This window comes from Capra hircus, unplaced genomic scaffold, assembly GCF_001704415.2.
Source record: "Capra hircus breed San Clemente unplaced genomic scaffold, ASM170441v1, whole genome shotgun sequence".
NCBI lineage: Eukaryota > Metazoa > Chordata > Mammalia > Artiodactyla > Bovidae > Capra > Capra hircus.
The window spans coordinates 3,882-23,732 of NW_017189781.1; the positions used below are offsets into that span (position 1 = coordinate 3,882).

At 38.9% G+C, this 19,851-nt stretch overlaps 1 pseudogene; it reads right to left on the reverse strand.

Moving 5' to 3' along the window:
- Positions 1 to 11,570: 11,570 nt before the first annotated feature.
- Positions 11,571 to 12,476, reverse strand: LOC102190438 (annotated as a pseudogene).
- Between the last annotated feature and the right edge of the window lie 7,375 nt (positions 12,477 to 19,851).

The following is a 19,851-nucleotide window of genomic DNA, read 5'->3' on the forward strand; positions in this document are numbered from 1 at the left end:
GTATAGGAATTTTCATTAATATTAAAAAAGTATTGAGTCTGTTGTCACATTTTTTCAAAGGGACCTGAGTGAAGCAAGGAAGAGGGATAAGGAGTAATAAATAATAATTATGAGAGTGAGAAGAGCATTGAGTGGAAATGGTACCCTAAGCTTGCTTCCCCTGGGGATCTATGTGGGTCTGGAGAAAGCTGTGCATGGTGAAGTGACTCTAGTCCAAATGATTGGAAGAGAGAGAGAGTAGAAGTGGGGGAGAACAGAAACATATGTGCCCAAAAATATAGATGGTGGAGAGAAGATGCAAAAAGAGAATTCTGAAATTACAACAAAATAGATTGGATTGAGAAGAAAGAAGACAAAGGGAGTCAGAGAAATGAAGGAGAGACAGAAAGTGGATCAGGTATTTTATGAAATGAGAAAGGCAGTAAAAGGCAAACTAGTGAAGATTCCTAAGTAATGATAGTCAAGGGAGTGTGATAGGAAATGCTTTTTCCCTTTCAAATCTGCATTCTCCCTCGTGTTCTCAGAAGAATTCAACCAAGGATTGTCAAGCTCTCGCCAACATGATACTCTGGTGCAAATTCATGAACTCCCACAAGGACCAAACCTCTCCCCAGCAAACACAGACTCTGGGCTCAGCTTCGGCATGATCATCTTCATCTGGCTCCGTGCCACTTCTCTTTCTCATGTCCCTTCAAGGCCTGTCCTCAAATGCCTTTCCTAAAACCTACAGGTCTTCCAACTGCAAACCCAGTTTTATTACCAGTGCAGTCCCTGCTCTAGTGATCTCTGCCAGGGAGGGAGACTTTGTCTCTGTCTGGCTCTTCTACACTCTGGCTTTCAGAAAGGAGAGTTTGTACTTGAGTTTTTACTTCCCCAGGGAAAGACTGCCTTGCTGGCCCTTCAGAGAATCAAGAGCCCAGCATCTTCTTATCCCATTGGGAGAAAGATTTACTCTCAGTTCTTCAAGATCTGTTTTCCCTAAGCAGAGTCAATAATGCCCCCAAAGCATAGCAAGAGTCTCAGAGTTAATTTTACGGGACCAGTTAAATGGATAAAATGGGATACTTAGGAAATAAAGGCATGATTAATTTTAAACACAGAACTCTAGGGCTAGAAGGGTCAAGGCAAATAGCTTTGATATCAATGAGTATCAAGTTCTGATTTTTCAGAAATGTATTGATAAAAATATATTTTTCATCAAAAAAGTCTTTTTCTTTTTCAGAAATGTATATTCCAATCATACAAGAGAAGACTCACACATGGACATAACCAGATGGTCAGTACCAAGTCAGATTGATTATATTATTTGCAGCCAAAGATGGAGATATATTCTGTCTACAGAGTCAGCAAAAACAAGATGGGGAGCTGTCTGTAGTGCAGATCATGAACTCCTTATTGAAAAATTCAGACTTATATTGAAGAAAGTAGGGAAAAACAAAGAACATTCAAGTGTGACCTAAATCAAATCCCTTATGATTATGCAGTAGAAGTGACAAATAGATTCAAGGGATTAGATCTGATAGACACAGTGCCTGAAGAACTATGGGTGAAGGTTCGTGACATGTACAGGAGTCAGTGATCAAGACCATCTCCAAGAAAAAGAAATGCAAAAAGGCAAAATGGTTGTCTGAAGAGACCTCACAAATACCTGAGAAAAGAAGAGAAGTGAAAGGCAAAGGAGAAAAGGAAAGATATACCCATTTGAATGCAAAGTTCCAAAGAATAGCAAGGAGAGAAAAGAAAGCCTTCCTCAGTGATCAGTGAAAAGAAATTGGAAAACGATAGAATGGGAAAGACTAGAGATCTCTTCAAGAAAGTTAGAGATACCAAGGGAACATTCCATGCAAAGATGGGCACAATTAAGGACAGAAATTGTATGGACCTAACAGAAGTAGAAGATATTAAGAAGAGGTGGCAAGAATACACGGAAAAACTATACAAAAAAGATCTTCACGACACAGATAACCATGATGGTGTGATCACTCACCTAGGGCCAGACATCCTGGAATGTGAAGTCAAGTGGGCCTTAGGAAGCATCGCTACAAACAAAGCTAGTGGAGGCAATAGAATTCCAATTTATGTATTTCAAATCCTAAAAGATGATGCTGTGAAAGTGCTGCACTCAATATGCCAGCAAATTAGGAAAACTCAGCAGTGGCCACAGAACTGGAAAAGGTCAGTTTTCATTCCAATCCCAAAGAAGGGCAATTCCAAAGAATGTTCAAACTACCACACAATTGTACTCATCTCACATGCTAGCAAAGTAATGTCTCAATTCTCCAAGCCAGGCTTCAACAGTAAGTGAATTGTAACTTCCAGATGTTTAAGTTGGCTTTAGAAAAAACAGAGGAACCAGAGATCAAGTTGCCAACACTTGTTGGATCATCAAAAATGCAAGAGAATTCCAGAAAAACATGTACTTCTGCTTTATTGACTATGCCAAAGCCTTTGACTGTGTGGATCACAACAAATTGTGGAAAATTCTTAAAGAGATGAGAATTCCAGACCACCTTACTTACCTCCTGGGAAATCTGTATGCAGGTGAGGAAGCAACAGTTAGAACCAAAAATGAAAAATGAACTGGTTCTGAATCGGGAAAGGAGTATGTCAAGGCTGTATATTGTCACTCTGCTTTTTTAACTTATATGCAGAATACATCATGCGAAATGCCAGGCTGGATGAAGCACAAGTTGGAATAAAGATTGCCAAGAGAAATATCAATAACCTCATATATGTAGATGGCACTACCCTTATGGCCGAAAGCGAGGAAGAACTAAAGAGCCTCTTGATGAAAATGAAAGAGGAGAGTGAGAAGTTGGCTTAAAGCTCAACATTCAGAAAACTAAGATCATGGCATCCGGCCCCATCACTTAATGGCAAATAGATGGGGAAACTGTGGAAACAGTGGCCGATTTTATTTTGGGGGGCTCCAAAATCACTGCAGATGGTGATTGCAGCCATGAAATTAAAAGGTGCTTGCTCCTTGGAAGAAAAACTATGACCAACCTAGATAGCATATTAAAAAGAAGAGACATTACTTTGCTGACAAAGGTCCATCTTGTCAAAGCTATGATTTTTCCAGTAGTCATGTATGGATGTGAGAGTTGGACTATAAAGAAAGCTGAGCACCGAAGAATTGATGCTTTTGAACTGTGGTGTTGGAGAAGACTCTTGAGAGTCCCTTGGACTGCAAGAAGATCCAACCAGTCAATCCTAAAGGAAATCAGTCCTGAATATTCGTTGGAAGGACTGATGCTGAAGCTGACACTCCAATACTTCAGCCACCTGATGTGAAGAACTGACTCATTTGAAAAGATCCTGATGCTGGGCAAGATTGAAGGCAAGAAGAGAAGGGGATGACAGAGGATGAGATGGTTGGATGGCATCACCGACTCTATGGACATGAGTTTGAGCAAGTTCCAGGAGTTGGTGAAGGACAGCAAAGCCTTGAATGCTGCCGTCCATGGGGTCGAAAAGAGTCAGACACAACTTAGCAACTGAACTGAGTTTTGATAAAAATATGCCTTGTGCTTAAATTTATTCCTGTGCGTTTCTATGTTGACAGTTTCTAGTGACTGTAAAACACTCAGATCCACTCCCTAATCTTTTCATGTGTGTGACCAATAGTTCTACTTGAGTGAAGTTTTCAAGAAGCCCTATGCTTGCGACACTTTTAACGTAAAAAAGATAATTTCTTTATCTGATTTTTTACTTAGCAATATACTGCAATTAGTGTGTGGCTGTTCAAAAGGATGGTTCATCTTCTGTTACTGAATTTTTCTAACTGGCTCCTGTTCCTGTGACCAAGTGTTCTGGGCTGAAGTTTCGATAGAAGAAAATTCATTTTCCAGCTCTTTCATGTGACAAGTTCCTTAAATTATCTGTCTCATATTCCTAATTTGCATACTTGTTGTGAGGAATAAATGTGAGCATGTTAGGAGCACTTGACTGTTATTACACTGTCATTGTTATTACTACTACTATAAAATTTGGCTCCCTAGTATCTTTCCTATTGGAAAGCCATTAGTCAACATAAAACTTGAAATAATCACTGCTTCTTACCTTGGAGCCTCTTCCACAGAATTGTCTATATCAGAATCAGTTTGATCTTAGATTTGTGCCTACCATTTGGAGCACTTTTACTTACACTTGTTGCTTTGTGCTTATTTTCTTTTCTGTAGTTTTATTTGCTCATAGCATCTTAGTAAACAGTGGTATCACCAGAAGTTACATGTGCTTCTGACTGTAAGGCAGGGTCATCGCTTCTGAATTACCACCTATCTCTTGGAGCTTACCTTCTCATGCACCACCTCTTCCAGTCAATTTTTACAAGTTATACAGGTAGCTTTTAAAGTTGGACATTCCCAAATCTGTTCACATCTTTTCATTTGATTGATAACCAAGATATACTTAATTTGATAATATTTAAGTGACATATGGCTCCTTTTTATCCAGTTAGATTGTTAGGAGTGAGAGCACTTTTCATGCCAATAACTCTCTATCAAAGTCAGTTCCAGGAAAACAAATGACCACTTGCATTTCCAAAACTATTTTGTAATCATCATGTCCTTCACTTAAGATTCTTTCTTACATAAATTGCAGTTTATGTGATTTTAAAACATTTATTATTGGCACTCATAAAAGTAAGGTTAATTTAGTAGTTTTTGAGAGTTTTTGGATATCATTTCTTGACATCTGGAAATTGCAAGATGTCAAACCAATCTTGCTAAGGACCAGTGAGTTAAAAAGCTAGCAGAGTGATTTCCCTTTAAAGAAATGCCTTGCATAATTGGCAAGCTGTTCCTTTTTTTTTTTTTTTGGATTCCCCCCTAAACTAAAGATACTTATCCTGTGACTTTTAATACATATGCACAAGCTGTTCCTTTTTAGACACTTTCCACTGGAGATTCTTACTTGCTATATAACATCAGAAAGACACTAAGAGGCTCAGTTTTATTATTTGTTAAGAAGGGGCAAAGAAGAGGTGGCATAAATAATGGCTCCTTCTACCATCATCGTTGTTCAGTTGCTAAGTCGTGTCCAACTGTGGGACAGCATGAACTGCAGCAGACCAGGCTTCTCTGTCCTTCACTGTCTCCTGGAGTTTGCTACCGACATTACTTGAACACTTTTTAAACTTAACTAGCATTTTTTTTCTCTTTTTTATCTTCATAAGAACACTATGAAATAGGTTATATGACCTGACCCATTAAATACTAATAGTCAAAGGGGCTAAGTAAATTGCTCAACATTGAAAAACCATAGCTGGAAAAGACAAGGTTAGAAAGCAGATCAATGAATTCAGACCAGAGCTCTCTCCAGATTAGATTCCAAACCAGAAGCAAGTCATCATGGAAAAAAAATCCAAGAAAAGGCAGAGCTCCATTATCTGTAGGAACTTATACATAAACCACACAGGATAAATAGTAGTGGTTTTTGAATCTATTTTATTTAAAAATGTATACGCGTTTGTATGCACACTTGCGTGCTAAGTCGCTTCAGCACTGTCCAACTTTTTGCGACCCTACTGACAGTAGCCCACCAGGTTCATGGGATTCTCCAGGCAAGAATACTGGAGTGGGTTGCCATGCCCTCCTCCAGAGGATCTTCCTGACCCAGGGATCAAACCTCTTTCTCTTATGTCTTCTGCTTTGGCAGGTGGATTCTTTACTATTAGTGCCACCTGGGAAGCCATATACATGTGTACATCCCCTTAAACATTTAGGAGATAATTGTTATAAAACTAAACACATAATATTAGAGTTATAGAGCTGGTACAATTTGAGAGTCACTCACCTAAGACTCAAATAACAGAATTTAATAACAGTAAAATTTAGGTGGGCTTCCCAGGTGGTTCAGTGGGGATACCCAGGAGACGTGGGTTCCATCCCTGGGTTGGGAAAATACTCTGGAGGAGGAAATGGCAACCCACTCCAGTATTCTTGCCTGAAAAATCCCATGGACAGAGAAGCCTGGTGGGCTACTATTCATGGAATCACAAAGAGTCAGACATGATTGAGCATGCACCCAAGATTTAGCCTTCCTTGAGGTATATGTGAAAGTCACGCAGTTGTGTCTGACTTTTTGTGACCCCATGGACTATATAGTCCATGGAATTCGCCAGGCCAGAATACTGGAGTAGGTCGTCTTTCTCTTCTCTAGGGGATCTTCCCAACCCAGGGATCAAACCCAGGTCTCCCGCATTGCAGGTGGATTCTTTACCAGCTGAGCCACAGGGAAGCCCAAGAAGACTGGAGTGAGTAGCCTATCTCTTCTCCAGGGGATCTTCCAGACCCAGGAATCAAACCAGGGTCTTCTGCACGGTAGGTGAATTCTTTACCAACTGAGCTATCAGGGAAGCCCAAATAATACAAGTCACATGTGTGTTAGTCTTTCAGTCGTGTCTGACTCTTTGTGACCCCATGGACTGCAGCCCGCCAGGCTCCTCTGTCCATGGGATTTCCCAGGCAAGAATACTGGAGTGGGTTGCCATTCCCTTCTCAAGGGATCTTCCCAACCCAGGAATCAAACCTGGATCTCCTGCACTGCAGGCAGATTCTTTACCATTTGAGCCACCAAGGAAGCCCCCTTGAGGTATATGGTGGGCACAAATTACACTAGCTAAACCTTCTGCTGTGTGGCACTCCAAAGAGTTTTAATGTATGTTCTGATTTTCAAACAATTAACTTGACTATATTTTATTAGTTTTTGTTATACATTTATTATTTAATTAAAACTATTTGAATATAATATATGTATTAGGCAAAGTGCTGAGTATTGGTGATAAAGGAATAAATGCAAATTGGTGGTGAATCAATTTCTTGGATCAAGAAACAGAGGTACAGCTCCAAATTGATGCGATGAGTTTAATGATACAAGGGAACTGTAGAAACTGGTATCTATGCATGCACATTTTAAGTAAGACATTATTCTTAGATTGAAATCTTTGAGTCTTACTTCTTCTTTTCCAATTTGGATTCCTTTGATTTCTTTTTCTGCTCTGATTGCTGTGGCCAAAACTTCCAGAACTATGTTGAATAGTAGCGGTGAAAGTGGACACCCTTGTCTTGTTCCTGACTTTAGGGGAAATGCTTTCAATTTTTCACCATTGAGGATAATGTTTGCTGTGGGTTTGTCATATATAGCTTTGATTATGTTGAGGTATGTTCCTTCTATTCCTGCTTTCTGGAGAGTTTTTATCATAAATGGATGTTGAATTTTGTCAAAGGCCTTCTCTGCATCTATTGAGATAATCATATGGTTTTTATTTTTCAATTTGTTAATGTGGTGAATTACATTGATTGATTTGCGGATATTGAAGAATCCTTGCATCCCTGGGATAAAGCCCACTTGGTCATGGTGTATGATCTTTTTAATGTGTTGTTGGATTCTGATTGCTAGAATTTTGTTGAGGATTTTTGCAAAGGAATCCAAATTGGAAAAGAAGAAGTAAAACTCTCACTGTTTGCAGATGACATGATCCTCTACATGGAAAACCCTAAAGACTCCACCAGAAAATTACTAGAGCTAATCAATGAATATAGTAAAGTTGCAGGATATAAAATCAACACACAGAAATCCCTTGCATTCCTATACACGAATAATGAGAAAGTAGAAAAAGAAATTAAGGAAACAATTCCATTCACCATTGCAACGAAAAGAATAAAATACTTAGGAATATATCTACCTAAAGAAACTAAAGACCTATATATAGAAAACTATAAAACACTGATGAAAGAAATCAAAGAGGACACTAATAGATGGAGAAATATACCATGTTCATGGATTGGAAGAATCAATATAGTGAAAATGAGTATACTACCCAAAGCAATTTACAAATTCAATGCAATCCCTATCAAGCTACCAGCCACATTTTTCACAGAACTAGAACAAATAATTTCAAGATTTGTATGGAAATACAAAAAACCTCGAATAGCCAAAGCAATCTTGAGAAAGAAGAATGGAACTGGAGGAATCAACTTGCCTGACTTCAGGCTCTACTACAAAGCCACAGTCATCAAGACAGTATGGTACTGGCACAAAGACAGACATATAGATCAATGGAACAAAATAGAAAGCCCAGAGATAAATCCACACACATATGGACACCTTATCTTTGACAAAGGAGGCAAGAATATACAATGGAGTAAAGACAATCTCTTTAACAAGTGGTGCTTGGAAAACTGGTCAACCACTTGTAAAAGAATGAAACTAGATCACTTTCTATCACCGTACACAAAAATAAACTCAAAATGGATTAAAGATCTAAATGTAAGATCAGAAACTATAAAACTCCTAGAGGAGAACATAGGCAAAACACTCTCAGACATAAATCACAGCAGGATCCTCTATGATCCACCTCCCAGAATTCTGGAAATAAAAGCAAAAATAAACAAATGGGATCTAATTAAAATTAAAAGCTTCTGTACAACAAAGGAAAATATAAGCAAGGTGAAAAGACAGCCTTCTGAATGGGAGAAAATAATAGCAACTGAAACAACTGACAAACAACTAATCTCAAAAATATACAAGCAACTTCTGCAGCTCAAATCCAGAAAAATAAACGACCCAATCAAAAAATGGGCCAAAGAACTAAGTAGACATTTCTCCAAAGAAGACATATGGATGGCTAACAAACACATGAAAAGATGCTCAACATCACTCATTATTAGAGAAATGCAAATCAAAACCACAATGAGGTACCACTTCACACCAGTCAGAATGGCTGCGATCCAAAAATCTGCAAGCAATAAATGCTGGAGAGGGTGTGGAGAAAAGGGAACCCTCCTACACTGTTGGTGGGAATGCAAACTAGTACAGCCACTATGGAGAACAGTGTGGAGATTCCTTAAAAAATTGCAAATAGAACTACCTTATGACCCAGCAATCCCACTTCTGGGCATACACACTGAGGAAACCAGAATTGAAAGAGACACATGTACCCCAATGTTCATCGCAGCACTGTTTATAATAGCCAGGACATGGAAACAACCTAGATGTCCATCAGCAGATGAATGGATAAGAAAGCTGTGGTACATATACACAATGGAGTATTACTCAGCCGTTAAAAAGAATTCATTTGAATCAGTTCTGATGAGATGGGTGAAACTGGAGCCAATTATACAGAGTGAAGTAAGCCAGAAAGAAAAACACCAATACAGTATACTAACACATATATATGGAATTTAGGAAGTTGGCAATGACGACCCTGTATGCAAGACAGGAAAAAAGACACAGATGTGTATACCAGACTTTTGGACTCAGAGGGAGAGGGAGAGGGTGGGATGATTTGGGAGAATGGGAATTATAACATGTATACTGTCATGTAAGAATTGAATCGCCAGTCCATGTCTGACGTAGGGTGCAGCTTGCTTGGGGCTGGTGCATGGGGATGACCCAGAGAGATGTTGTGGGGAGGGAGGTGGGAGGGGGGTTCATGTTTGGGAACGCATGTAAGAATTAAAGATTTTAAAATTAAAAAAAAAAAAATCTTTGAGTCAATGAGTTTTTTTGGAAGATATTCTTTAAGTAATAAAGAAAAAGATTAGCTATGATGTGAACATATTTGGATCTTAAAATTGATTTTACTTTTGAGAAATGTATTATTCTTGATTAAAATATTGAACATGCTTTTTGCTTTTACTTATTGCTTTTTATGTGAGTACATGCTTACTTTTCAAGTAGTCATTCATAGAAGGAATTAAGAATGCAAATACCAATTTATTGTTTCTCACTGTGTGGCGAAGAAGAAAAGGAAATGAATATAGCTTTGCAGAAAGCGTGCTTAAATAGGTCAAGGGATGTATTCCTGGTGCTTTCAGTGAAGACTGAAAGAACTAGACTTTGGGGATAGTTTTGAACTCTTTGGGGAGATTTTCTGTTCGTGGTCAGAACAATACATGTTGAAGTTTTCATTGAGCACACAAGTTTATATCTAGAAAGGGTCTTCTAAAGCTGTTCACTGTTATCAGATAATAAAATACTGTTAAGCACAGTGACATCACCTCATTTGTTCCCCTGAAACTACTTTTTTTTTGTGGTTGTGCAAGGCTTACAACTCAGACCTTCTAACACCATCAGTGCTTTCCTTGGTTGCCCAGCATCTTAATACCCATAGAGGCACATTATTTCATTTCTCAGCCTCTTCATTTGAGAAGAATATATTCCTGGAATTAATATTTATATTCCTCCAAATCAAACTTTAAGCTCCTGAAAGCAATAATAAAATCCCATTTACTTTTGTAGCTTAATAGTTAACAGAATTCCCAGACACAGGAGATGTGTGCTCAGAAGATATCCAAATCATAGGAAACAATAATCATATAATCTGTTTTATATTTCAGTATTATTACTGAATCATACATTATAATGCTTACAAATCTTTAACTTATTAGCAAAGGTATATTTGCATACCTTACCCTGTAACACTCTGAATCACAAAGATAAGTGGTCAAGTGTAGATTCATAGGGATAAAAATGAGGCATCTCTTAATATAAGAAAGTGGTTTAGCCACTCAGTTGTGTCTGACTCTTTGCAATACCATGGACTGTAGTCTGCCAGGCTCCTCTGTCCATGGGATTCTCCAGGCAAGAATACTGGGGTGTATTGACGTTCCCTTCTCCAGAGGATCTTACTGACTCAGGAAATGAACCCTGGTCTCCTGCATTGCAGGCAGATTCTTTACCATTTGAACTACAGGGAAGTCCTAAAAGAAGTATAAGAAAACTCTGATCATTGTTACAAACATGAACAATAGAGGCATAAATCTTGTCCTTTCGTAATGTGGTTTGGTTTAGTCTCTTTGCAATCCCATGGACTATGGTCTGCCAGGTGTCTCTGTCCATGGGATTCTCCAGGCAAGAATACCAGAGTAGATTGCCATTCCCTTCTCCAGAGAATCTTCCTGACTCAGGGAACGAACCCTGGTCTCCTGCATTGCAGGCAGATTCTTTATCATTTGAGCTACAGGGAAGTCCTTTTTGCAAGACACATTGCAAAGAAAATCTTGTCTGCTAGAAGAGAAGAGACAGAATGACAAAGGAAGTCAGCAGTGGGCTTGCAGGTTGAGAGAGAACACTCAGTTACAGAAAAGCCAGTAATGAGATTGAAGATTCAGAGAAAATACCCAATTACAGACTAGCAATAACCTTCTAACATAAGGCCTGAAATTCATGTCTTTGTCTTCAATATGCTCACTTCTGTGGATATAAGAATAAGAAGGCAGTACACATTATATGTCACAGCTCACAAAGCATCCACAGTTTTATTCTCAAGAATATAAAATTTATGTCAAGTTAACAGTTATATATTTATGAACATAAATTTCTCATTAGAACCTGCCTAAGAAAACTCAACATTTTGGGCAAAATAAGATAAGTGTGGGGCAAAAGGAGAAGGGCCAAGGAGATTTCTGATGAGGAGTGAGAGAAAGAGAAACTCTAAATGCAACTGCAGCTTTATTAAAGGGGACACAGTCAGTTCATCCAGTTTGAGAGTAAAACTTACAGATATGAACTTCAGTCCATTCATTTATTATTGACTTAAAAACCATCCTACCTGGTTGTCTTAATTACCATCTTTTCTTCAGTAATCTCTGGATTCCTTTCTTGATTTCCTGGGTTCATACCCCATAAACAATGGGGTTGAGTGCTGCAGGAATGACCTTCTTCTTTGCCACATGAGTGAGGACAAAGACCAGGAGGATGTGCTGAAGAAGAGGATAAGGATGAAGTAGGAGTTACATATGCTTACGGCCTTGGCCACAGCTCCTTGACTTGAGCCCCAGCACAGCCCGCAGTATGAGGGTATAGGAGAGGAAGATGAGGATGAGGTCAGATCCCAGCAGTGCCCAGCCAAATGCAAACTGATAGAGATGATTGATGGTAATATCATCACAAGAGAGCCTGGACACAGACATTTTGGCACAGATGCAGTTCTCAATGACATTTCTCCCACAATAATGGAATTGTCCTGAGAGAATAGCGATGGGCAGAATAGTAAGGGAATTTCTTGCCAAAATAAAAATGGCTGCCTTGATAACAGATTGGTCAGTGATGATGGGTGGGTACCTCAGTGGATGGCAGATGGCCACATAGCGGTCATAGGTCATGATCATGAATGTGCAGGACTCCATGGCAAGGAAGGAATTCATGTTTAACATCTGAAAGAAGCAGGCAAAGAAGCTGATAGACCAGGGGTCAAGCCAGAAAATGGCCAGGACCCTGGGTATGACAGTGAGGCAGAGCGCCATGTCCAGCAGGGAGAGGAGGCTAAGCAGGTGGTACATGGGCTCATGTAGTGAGGCCTCCAGCCGGATAGTGTTCAAGAAGGTGGTGTAGGCCCCTATGGCTAGTAAAAAGAGGAGGCTGAGGGATAGGGACAACCAGAGTTTCCAGCTTGGGGACCTAGCAAAACAACTGAGGAGGAAATATGAAGCCTCAGTGGAGATATTGCCATTTTGGTGTGCCGTCGTATTTTGTCATTTATTTCTATAGCTTTCTTTTAGTGAGTTGTAAAACTAAGATTAAAAATTAGCTATTGATTTGAGGTATATGAAAATAGAACCTGATTTACCTAGTGATATGTGGGTCTTAGCAGGCTCTCTTGGAATCAGGAGAATTTATCTGTTATCCTTTTTGATGTTCTATTCGATTATTCCTATTACTTTGGAGAATGTAAGGGGATGAAGTTATATGACTTGTTTATACATGTTTCATTTGTTCAAGGTTATTTTTTAATTAATTAAGTCTTTACAGAAAGTAAAAGACATAGAAAATTACTTAGAAAACTATTAAATTTTGTGACAAATTATTCTTCAAGTTTGTATCTGCAAGTTTCTCCCTGTTTTTAAAAAGACCATACAGAATGTGTCGCATCCACAGTTTAACTATAACAATGCATGCAAAAAAAAAGAAAAAAGAAAAAAGAAATAGCAGAGACTGTCACAAACTAAGGACTCACATAAAAAGCTGTAAACTTCCATCCACCCCCATCTGACCTTTCAGCCACATTTATTTTGAGCTATATATTTAAAAATATTATACTGCAAAAATAGAGTTGGTTAACTGGATTCTACCTTAAAAATAATTTTAATTTGTTTCCTATGGATTCTTCCTAAAATTGCTTTTTTTTTTTCCTATTTCTTAAACTTTATATCAGTAGAATTCCTAACTTATTGAAGAAACAACCTTAACATGAAATTGAGTAATTCCTCCAAGCTATGCTGGACTGATTGTTGCTGTTGTTGTTTAATCTTCAAGCCATGTCCAAGTCTTTGCAAACCCAATGTCTGTAGCCTGCAAGGACCCTCTGTCCATGGGATTTACCAGGCAAGAATACTGGAGTGGTTTGCCATTCCTTTTTCTAGGAGATCTTCCAGATCCAGATATTCAACCTGAGTCCCTTCTATTGGCAGGTGGATTCTCTACTGCTGAGTCACCAGGGAAGCCCCAATGCTGGGCTGATGAAAAATGATTCTTCTGACTGCAAAAATGTGAGAGTGATGACATCCACCTTTAAAGCCTTCCATCTCCTTTGGATTTCCTCTTTCCATCTTCAATATAGTAATCCACATACAAGTCCCCATCCTCCCCGCCCCACCACCATACACTTCTAGGCACTTGTTCAATGTTGATATTGCTTTCTTGTCATTTAAACATTCCCTCATCATGCTATTAAGGACTAGTGTCACAAAACTTAATTAAGAAATGTCCTCAAGTTTGAAAGAGGGAAAACGTAAGCCATTCTAAGGACAATGGATAATACAAGAAAAAGTGCTATAAGCAATGGCAGAGTCTTGCATAAACTATTATGATTATATAGGGAAAGATTGACTAACATACACGGGAAATAGGCTGGAGAAAACAATTATGAAAAAAGTAATCTGGTATCCTCTTTTACATTAGTGATAAAGATTCTAAGATTCTCCTTCTCCTGAATTGTGACTGAGAGTGCAGAGAAGACTGTAGCTGGGCTAAATGTACAGGTCTGTTCTTTCAGATCATGTAGTCCATTGCACTTATTTTTTTTTAATTTTTAAAAATTTAATTTGCTTTATTCCAGGCTTTTTGAACACCAAAATGAGTTCAGCATGTAGAAAAGCAATATGTATGAATATGTTTCTTGAAGCATTGTTTATACCAGGAAACATTGGGAAATAATTTAAATGTCTCATAGGTGAATAGTTAAAAAAATTATGAGACTCAACTCAATGACCATTTGAAATAGTTTAGCTCATTGCCTTTAAATCTGTCAACATAGACAGATGTCTCTGTTAAAGTGTTATCTTGTGGGTTTGAAACTTTATATCAGTAATTTAAGAACATCCCTCTTCATTTCTCACTAGGCTCACTAACATAAAATCACATATTGTTTAGTTTTTGAACTCATACCACTACTGGGAACTGTGATCAAATATCTAGGGTTTCATCTCACTGAATCATTCACCCTCCTGTGAGATATACTTTATTATCACCACATTACAAACAGGAAACTGATTCTCAAAATCTTAACCATTCTCGCAGTATTAGGCTAATCCTTCTCCTGTCTAATCGTAGTCCAATGTGTTAGATTTTAATAATTTCTAAGTTACCTTTGATCCTAATGAATAATTCTGTGATAATGTATTTACCTCATCAATACTGTTGAAAAATTCACCCATGATAAAATTAATAGTTTTGAAACTAGAAATGATAGAGCAGAAACAGCTTTGGAGTAGGGGCAGGGTGGCAAGCAAACGGAACATTTAACCAAACTGTGAGCCTTATTTTCATACTGTGAACAATATTTTCATAAAGATAGAAACATACTTTGTGTTTTAGTGGTTCACATAGTGGTTTTGCTTCCAGCTCTGAATTCTAGTCTTAAAATGCAGTTCCAGTCCTCCTCAGCTGTCTCCTCCCAGATTCTCCTCATCAGAGAGTCCCTGTTAGTGACCAGGGCTGGCTCTCAGAGGGGGAAGGAGGAGCACCTTCTCCCAGGGTTCCTGTCTTCACTCCTCCTGGTCCTTTGCTTCCCCGGACAAAAGATCCTGCCCAGCTAGTGTCTGCTAGGCATGGCCTTCCCACTTGATATGTAGATGAGATTAAATGATCTTCCAATTCTTCTTCTCTTGCTGATAACAGAATACACTAGTAGTGACTCAGACAATTTTGGAATTAATTTTAAGCATATTATATCATTTACTAAATTAAAGTATATAAATGATGAATAGGAATTAGTATTAATCTTGGAAAAGTATTGGTCTATTGTCAATATTGTTCAACAAGATCTGGAGACAAGAAAGGGGGATAGGGAGAGATAAGTAATAATGATAGGAGTGAGAAAAGCATTGAGTGGACATGGTGCTCTAAGCTTGCTTTCCCTGGGGGTCTCTGTTGGTCTGGAGGAAGTTGCACATGGTGGAGTGACTTTTGGCCAAATGAATGGAAGACAAAGAGCAGAAGTGGGGAGAACACAAGCATATGTGCCCAGAAAATAGATGATGGAGAGAAGATACAAAAAAGAATTCTGAAATTACAACAGAATAGATTGGATTGAGAAGAGAGAAGACAAAGGGAGTCAGAGAAATAAAGGAGAGAGCAGAAAGTGGATCAGATATTTTTATTAAATGGGAATGGCAATAAAGGGCAAACTAGTGAAGATTTCTAAGTAATGATAACCAAGGGAGTGTGATAAGGAATCTTCTTTCTTTTCTAAATCTGTGTTTTTCCTCATGTTCCCAGAAGAGTTCAATGAAAGGTGTTCAAGATCTCTTCAACATGATACTCTGGTGCAGATTCGTGAACTCCCACATGGACCAAACCTTTCCCCAGCACGCACAGAATCTGGACCCAACTTTGGCATGCTCATCTTCATCTGGCCTTATGCCACTTTTTGCTCTCACATCCCTTCAACTCCTATCCTCAAACTTCAACCCTGCAGCTCTTCCATCTGCAAGCACAGCTTTATTCCCAGTGCAGTCCCTGCTCTAGTGAGGGGTCCACTATCGCAGTGGTGACTTGGTTTCTTCATTTTCTGCTGGAGCCAGACTTACTTGATGGAGACAGTGATCTCTGCCAGGGAGGGAGAGTTCTGCCTCTGTCTGGCTCTTCTACACTCTGGCTTTCAGAACAGAGAGTTTAAGCTTGAGTTTCTACTTCCTCAGGGAAAGACTGCCTTGCTGGCCCTTCAGGGACCAGAGACTCAAGAGCCCAATATCTTCTTATCCCACTGGGAGAAAGCCCTCCTATCAGTTCTTCAAAATCTGTTTTCCCTAAGCAGAGTCAATATTTCCCCAAAGGAGTCTCACAGTCAATTGTTGGACCAGTTAAATGGGTAAAATGCAATGTGTACTGTGCTTAGTCGTGTCTGACTATTTGTGACCCTATGGACTGCAGTCTGCTGGGCTCCTCAGTCCATGGGGTTTCTCCAGAATACTGGAGTGGGTTGCCATGCCCTCCTTCAGGGTATCTTCCCAAACCTGTGATTGAACCCAAGTCTCCTGCATTGCAGGCAGATTCTTTACCAGCTGAGCTACCAGGGAAAATGCAATACTTAAGAAATAAAAACATGATTAAATCTAGGCTTCACTTTCACTTTTCACTTTCATGCATTGGAGAAGGAAATGGCAGCCCACTCCAGTGTTCCTGCCTGGAGAATCCCAGAGACGGGGGAGCCTGGTGGGCTGTCGTCTATGGGGTCGCACAGAGTCAGACATGACTGAAGTGACTTAGAAGCGACATCAGAGCAAGAAGGTTGAAGGCTAAAAGCTTTGATACCAGCGAGTATCAAGTTCTGATTTTCCTTGATAAAACATAGGCCTTTTGCATAAATCCAATCTTGTTTACTTTTATGCTGACTGCTTATAGTAACTGTAAAACACACAGATCCACTCCCTAATCTTTTCACATAGAGCCAGTAGTTCTACTTGAGTGAAGTTTTCAAGAAGCCCTACTCTTGTGATACTTTTGATGTAAAATTTCAAAATAACAGCTTATATCTAATTACTTACTTTGTAATATACTGCATTACTGGCTGGAAGGTCAAAATATGGTTGATCCTCTGTTATTCAATTTTTCTAATTATTTCCCATTCCTGTGACCAACTGTCCTAGGCTAAAGTTTAGATACTAACAGAACAAAATTCACCTCTTGGCTCTGCCACTTGACAAGATGCTTAAATTATGTCTTTTATTCCTAATTTGTATATTTGCTATGAGGAGTAAGTGTGAGCATGTTAGGAACATTTGACTGTTATTGCATGGTTGTTATTATTGCTATTATTAGTATTATAAAGTTTGGGTTCTTGGTAATTTTTTTTTTGAAAACCATTCACTAACACAAACATTGAAATAAGTGCTGGTTCTCACCCAGCATCTTAATAAACATGGTTGTCTCACTGGAAGTCATGTGCACCTGGACTGTTACTCAGGGCCCTCTCTGGTAGATTACTACCTATCTCCTGGAAATTACCCTCTCATGCACCACTTTCCCCAGTCAATTTTTACATGCCATATACTTAGCTTTTTTTTTTTTTAAATTTTAACATCTTTAATTCTTACATGCGTTCCCAAACATGAACCCCCCTCCCACCTCCCTCCCCACAACATCTCTCTGGGTCATCCCCATGCACCAGCCCCAAGCAAGCTGCACCCTACGTCAGACATGGACTGGCGATTCAATTCTTACATGACAGTATACATGTTAGAATTCCCATTCTCCCAAATCATCCCACCCTCTCCCTCTCCCTCTGAGTCCAAAAGTCCGGTATACACATCTGTGTCTTTTTTCCTGTCTTGCATACAGGGTCGTCATTGCCATCTTCCTAAATTCCATATATATGTGTTAGTATACTGTATTGGTGTTTTTCTTTCTGGCTTACTTCACTCTGTATAATTGGCTCCAGTTTCACCCATCTCATCAGAACTGATTCAAATGAATTCTTTTTAACGGCTGAGTAATACTCCATTGTGTATATGTACCACAGCTTTCTTATCCATTCATCTGCTGATGGACATCTAGGTTGTTTCCATGTCCTGGCTATTATAAACAGTGCTGCGATGAACATTGGGGTACATGTGTCTCTTTCAATTCTGGTTTCCTCGGTGTGTATGCCCAGAAGTGGGATTGCTGGGTCATAAGGTAGGAGATTCCTTAAAAAATTGCAAATAGAACTACCTTATACTTAGCTTTTTAAGCCAGACATTCCAAAATTTGTTCAGATCTTTTCATTTGGCTCATAGTCATAACTTAATTTAACAACATTTAAGCCACATAGGCCTCCTTTTATCCTGTTGTATTGATTAATGTTGGTTGTTATGAGATAGAGTGCTTTTAGGCCAATAACACCCAGTAAAGGCCAAACTCAGATAAACAGTGACTACAGGCTTCCCTGGTGGCTCAGAGGTTAAAGCGTCTGCCCGCAATGCTGGAGACCCAGGTTCCTGGGTTCAATCCGTCAATCCCTGGGTCGGGAAGATCCCCTGGAGAAGGAAATGGCAACCCACTCCAGTATTCTTGCCTGGAGAATCCCATGGATGGAGGAGCTTGGTAAACTACAGTCCACAGGGTCGCAAAGAGTTGGACACGACTAAGCGACTTCACTTCACTTGCACTTAAATCGTTTTATAATCAGCATGTTCTTCATTTAATACTCTTTCTACATATTCAGTTGCAAAGTTTATGTGATTTTAAAATATTTATCATTGATACTCACTTTAAAGCAAGGTCAACTGAGTATTTTTCGAGAGTTTTTGAATGGAGAAAAGCATTACCTGACATCTGGAAATTGCAAGATGTCAAGCCAATCTTGTTACAAACCAGTGAGTTAGAAAGATAGCAGAGGAATTCTCCTTATGGAAATAACTCTTATAATCTGTAAACTCTTCCTTTTAGACCCTTTCCACTGTAGATTCTCATTTGCTTATAACATCAGAAAAACATTCAGAGGCTCAGTTTTATTATTTGTTAAGGAGGGGTAGAAGAGAGTTAACAAAAAGAATGATTCTTTCTACCAACATTTATTGAATAATTTTAATGTGACTTGCATTTTTTTCTTTTAATTTTCATAAAACACTATGAAATAGGTTATATTACATGACCCATTTTACAGATTTGGATACTAATGCTCAAAGGAATTAAGCAAATTTTTAACGTCAAAAGGCTACAGTTGGAAAAGACAGGGTTAGAAAGCAGATTAATGAGATTCCAGAGCAGAGCTCTCTGCAGTAACATTATATCATCTTAGTATGAGTTTTGTTGTTGTTGTTGTTTAGTCACTAAGTTGTATCTGACTCTTGCAACCCCATGCACTGCAGGCGGTCAGGTTCCTCTGTCATGGGATTTCCCAGGTAAGAATACTGGAGTGGGTTGCCGTTTTCTTCACCAGGGAATCTTCTCAACTCAGGGATCAAACCCATGTCTCCTGATCATCTCCTGCATTACAGGCATGTTCTTCATGGCTTCATGGAGTTACCGGTGAAGCACAAATTGCCTGACATATGGTCCTTTGTAAATACTATTATCTGTCACTATTATTAAGGAGTCCTATTGTGTAAAGGAAATGGTAGGCACTAAATTAAGGTGTTGTTATTCTCAAAGAAAGGGACTTTGAGAGTTATAAAAGCCAGTAATTGTGGGGCTTAACTATTAGTTAGTCTAATAGTTTTGAAGGTCAAGTAAAGGCAACTTAAGTAAACCTAGAGACTGAACAAGAAAGAGAAGTAGGAACCAGCTAAGCAAAGAGGATGAAAGAGTACCTCAGAAAGTGACAGCTGCACATAGAGAGGCTGTGTGTCATGTTCTAGACATCCAGGAAAGGAAAATAAAGCTCAGTAAAAACTGAGATATAGTCCATTATTTAATTGAAATCAT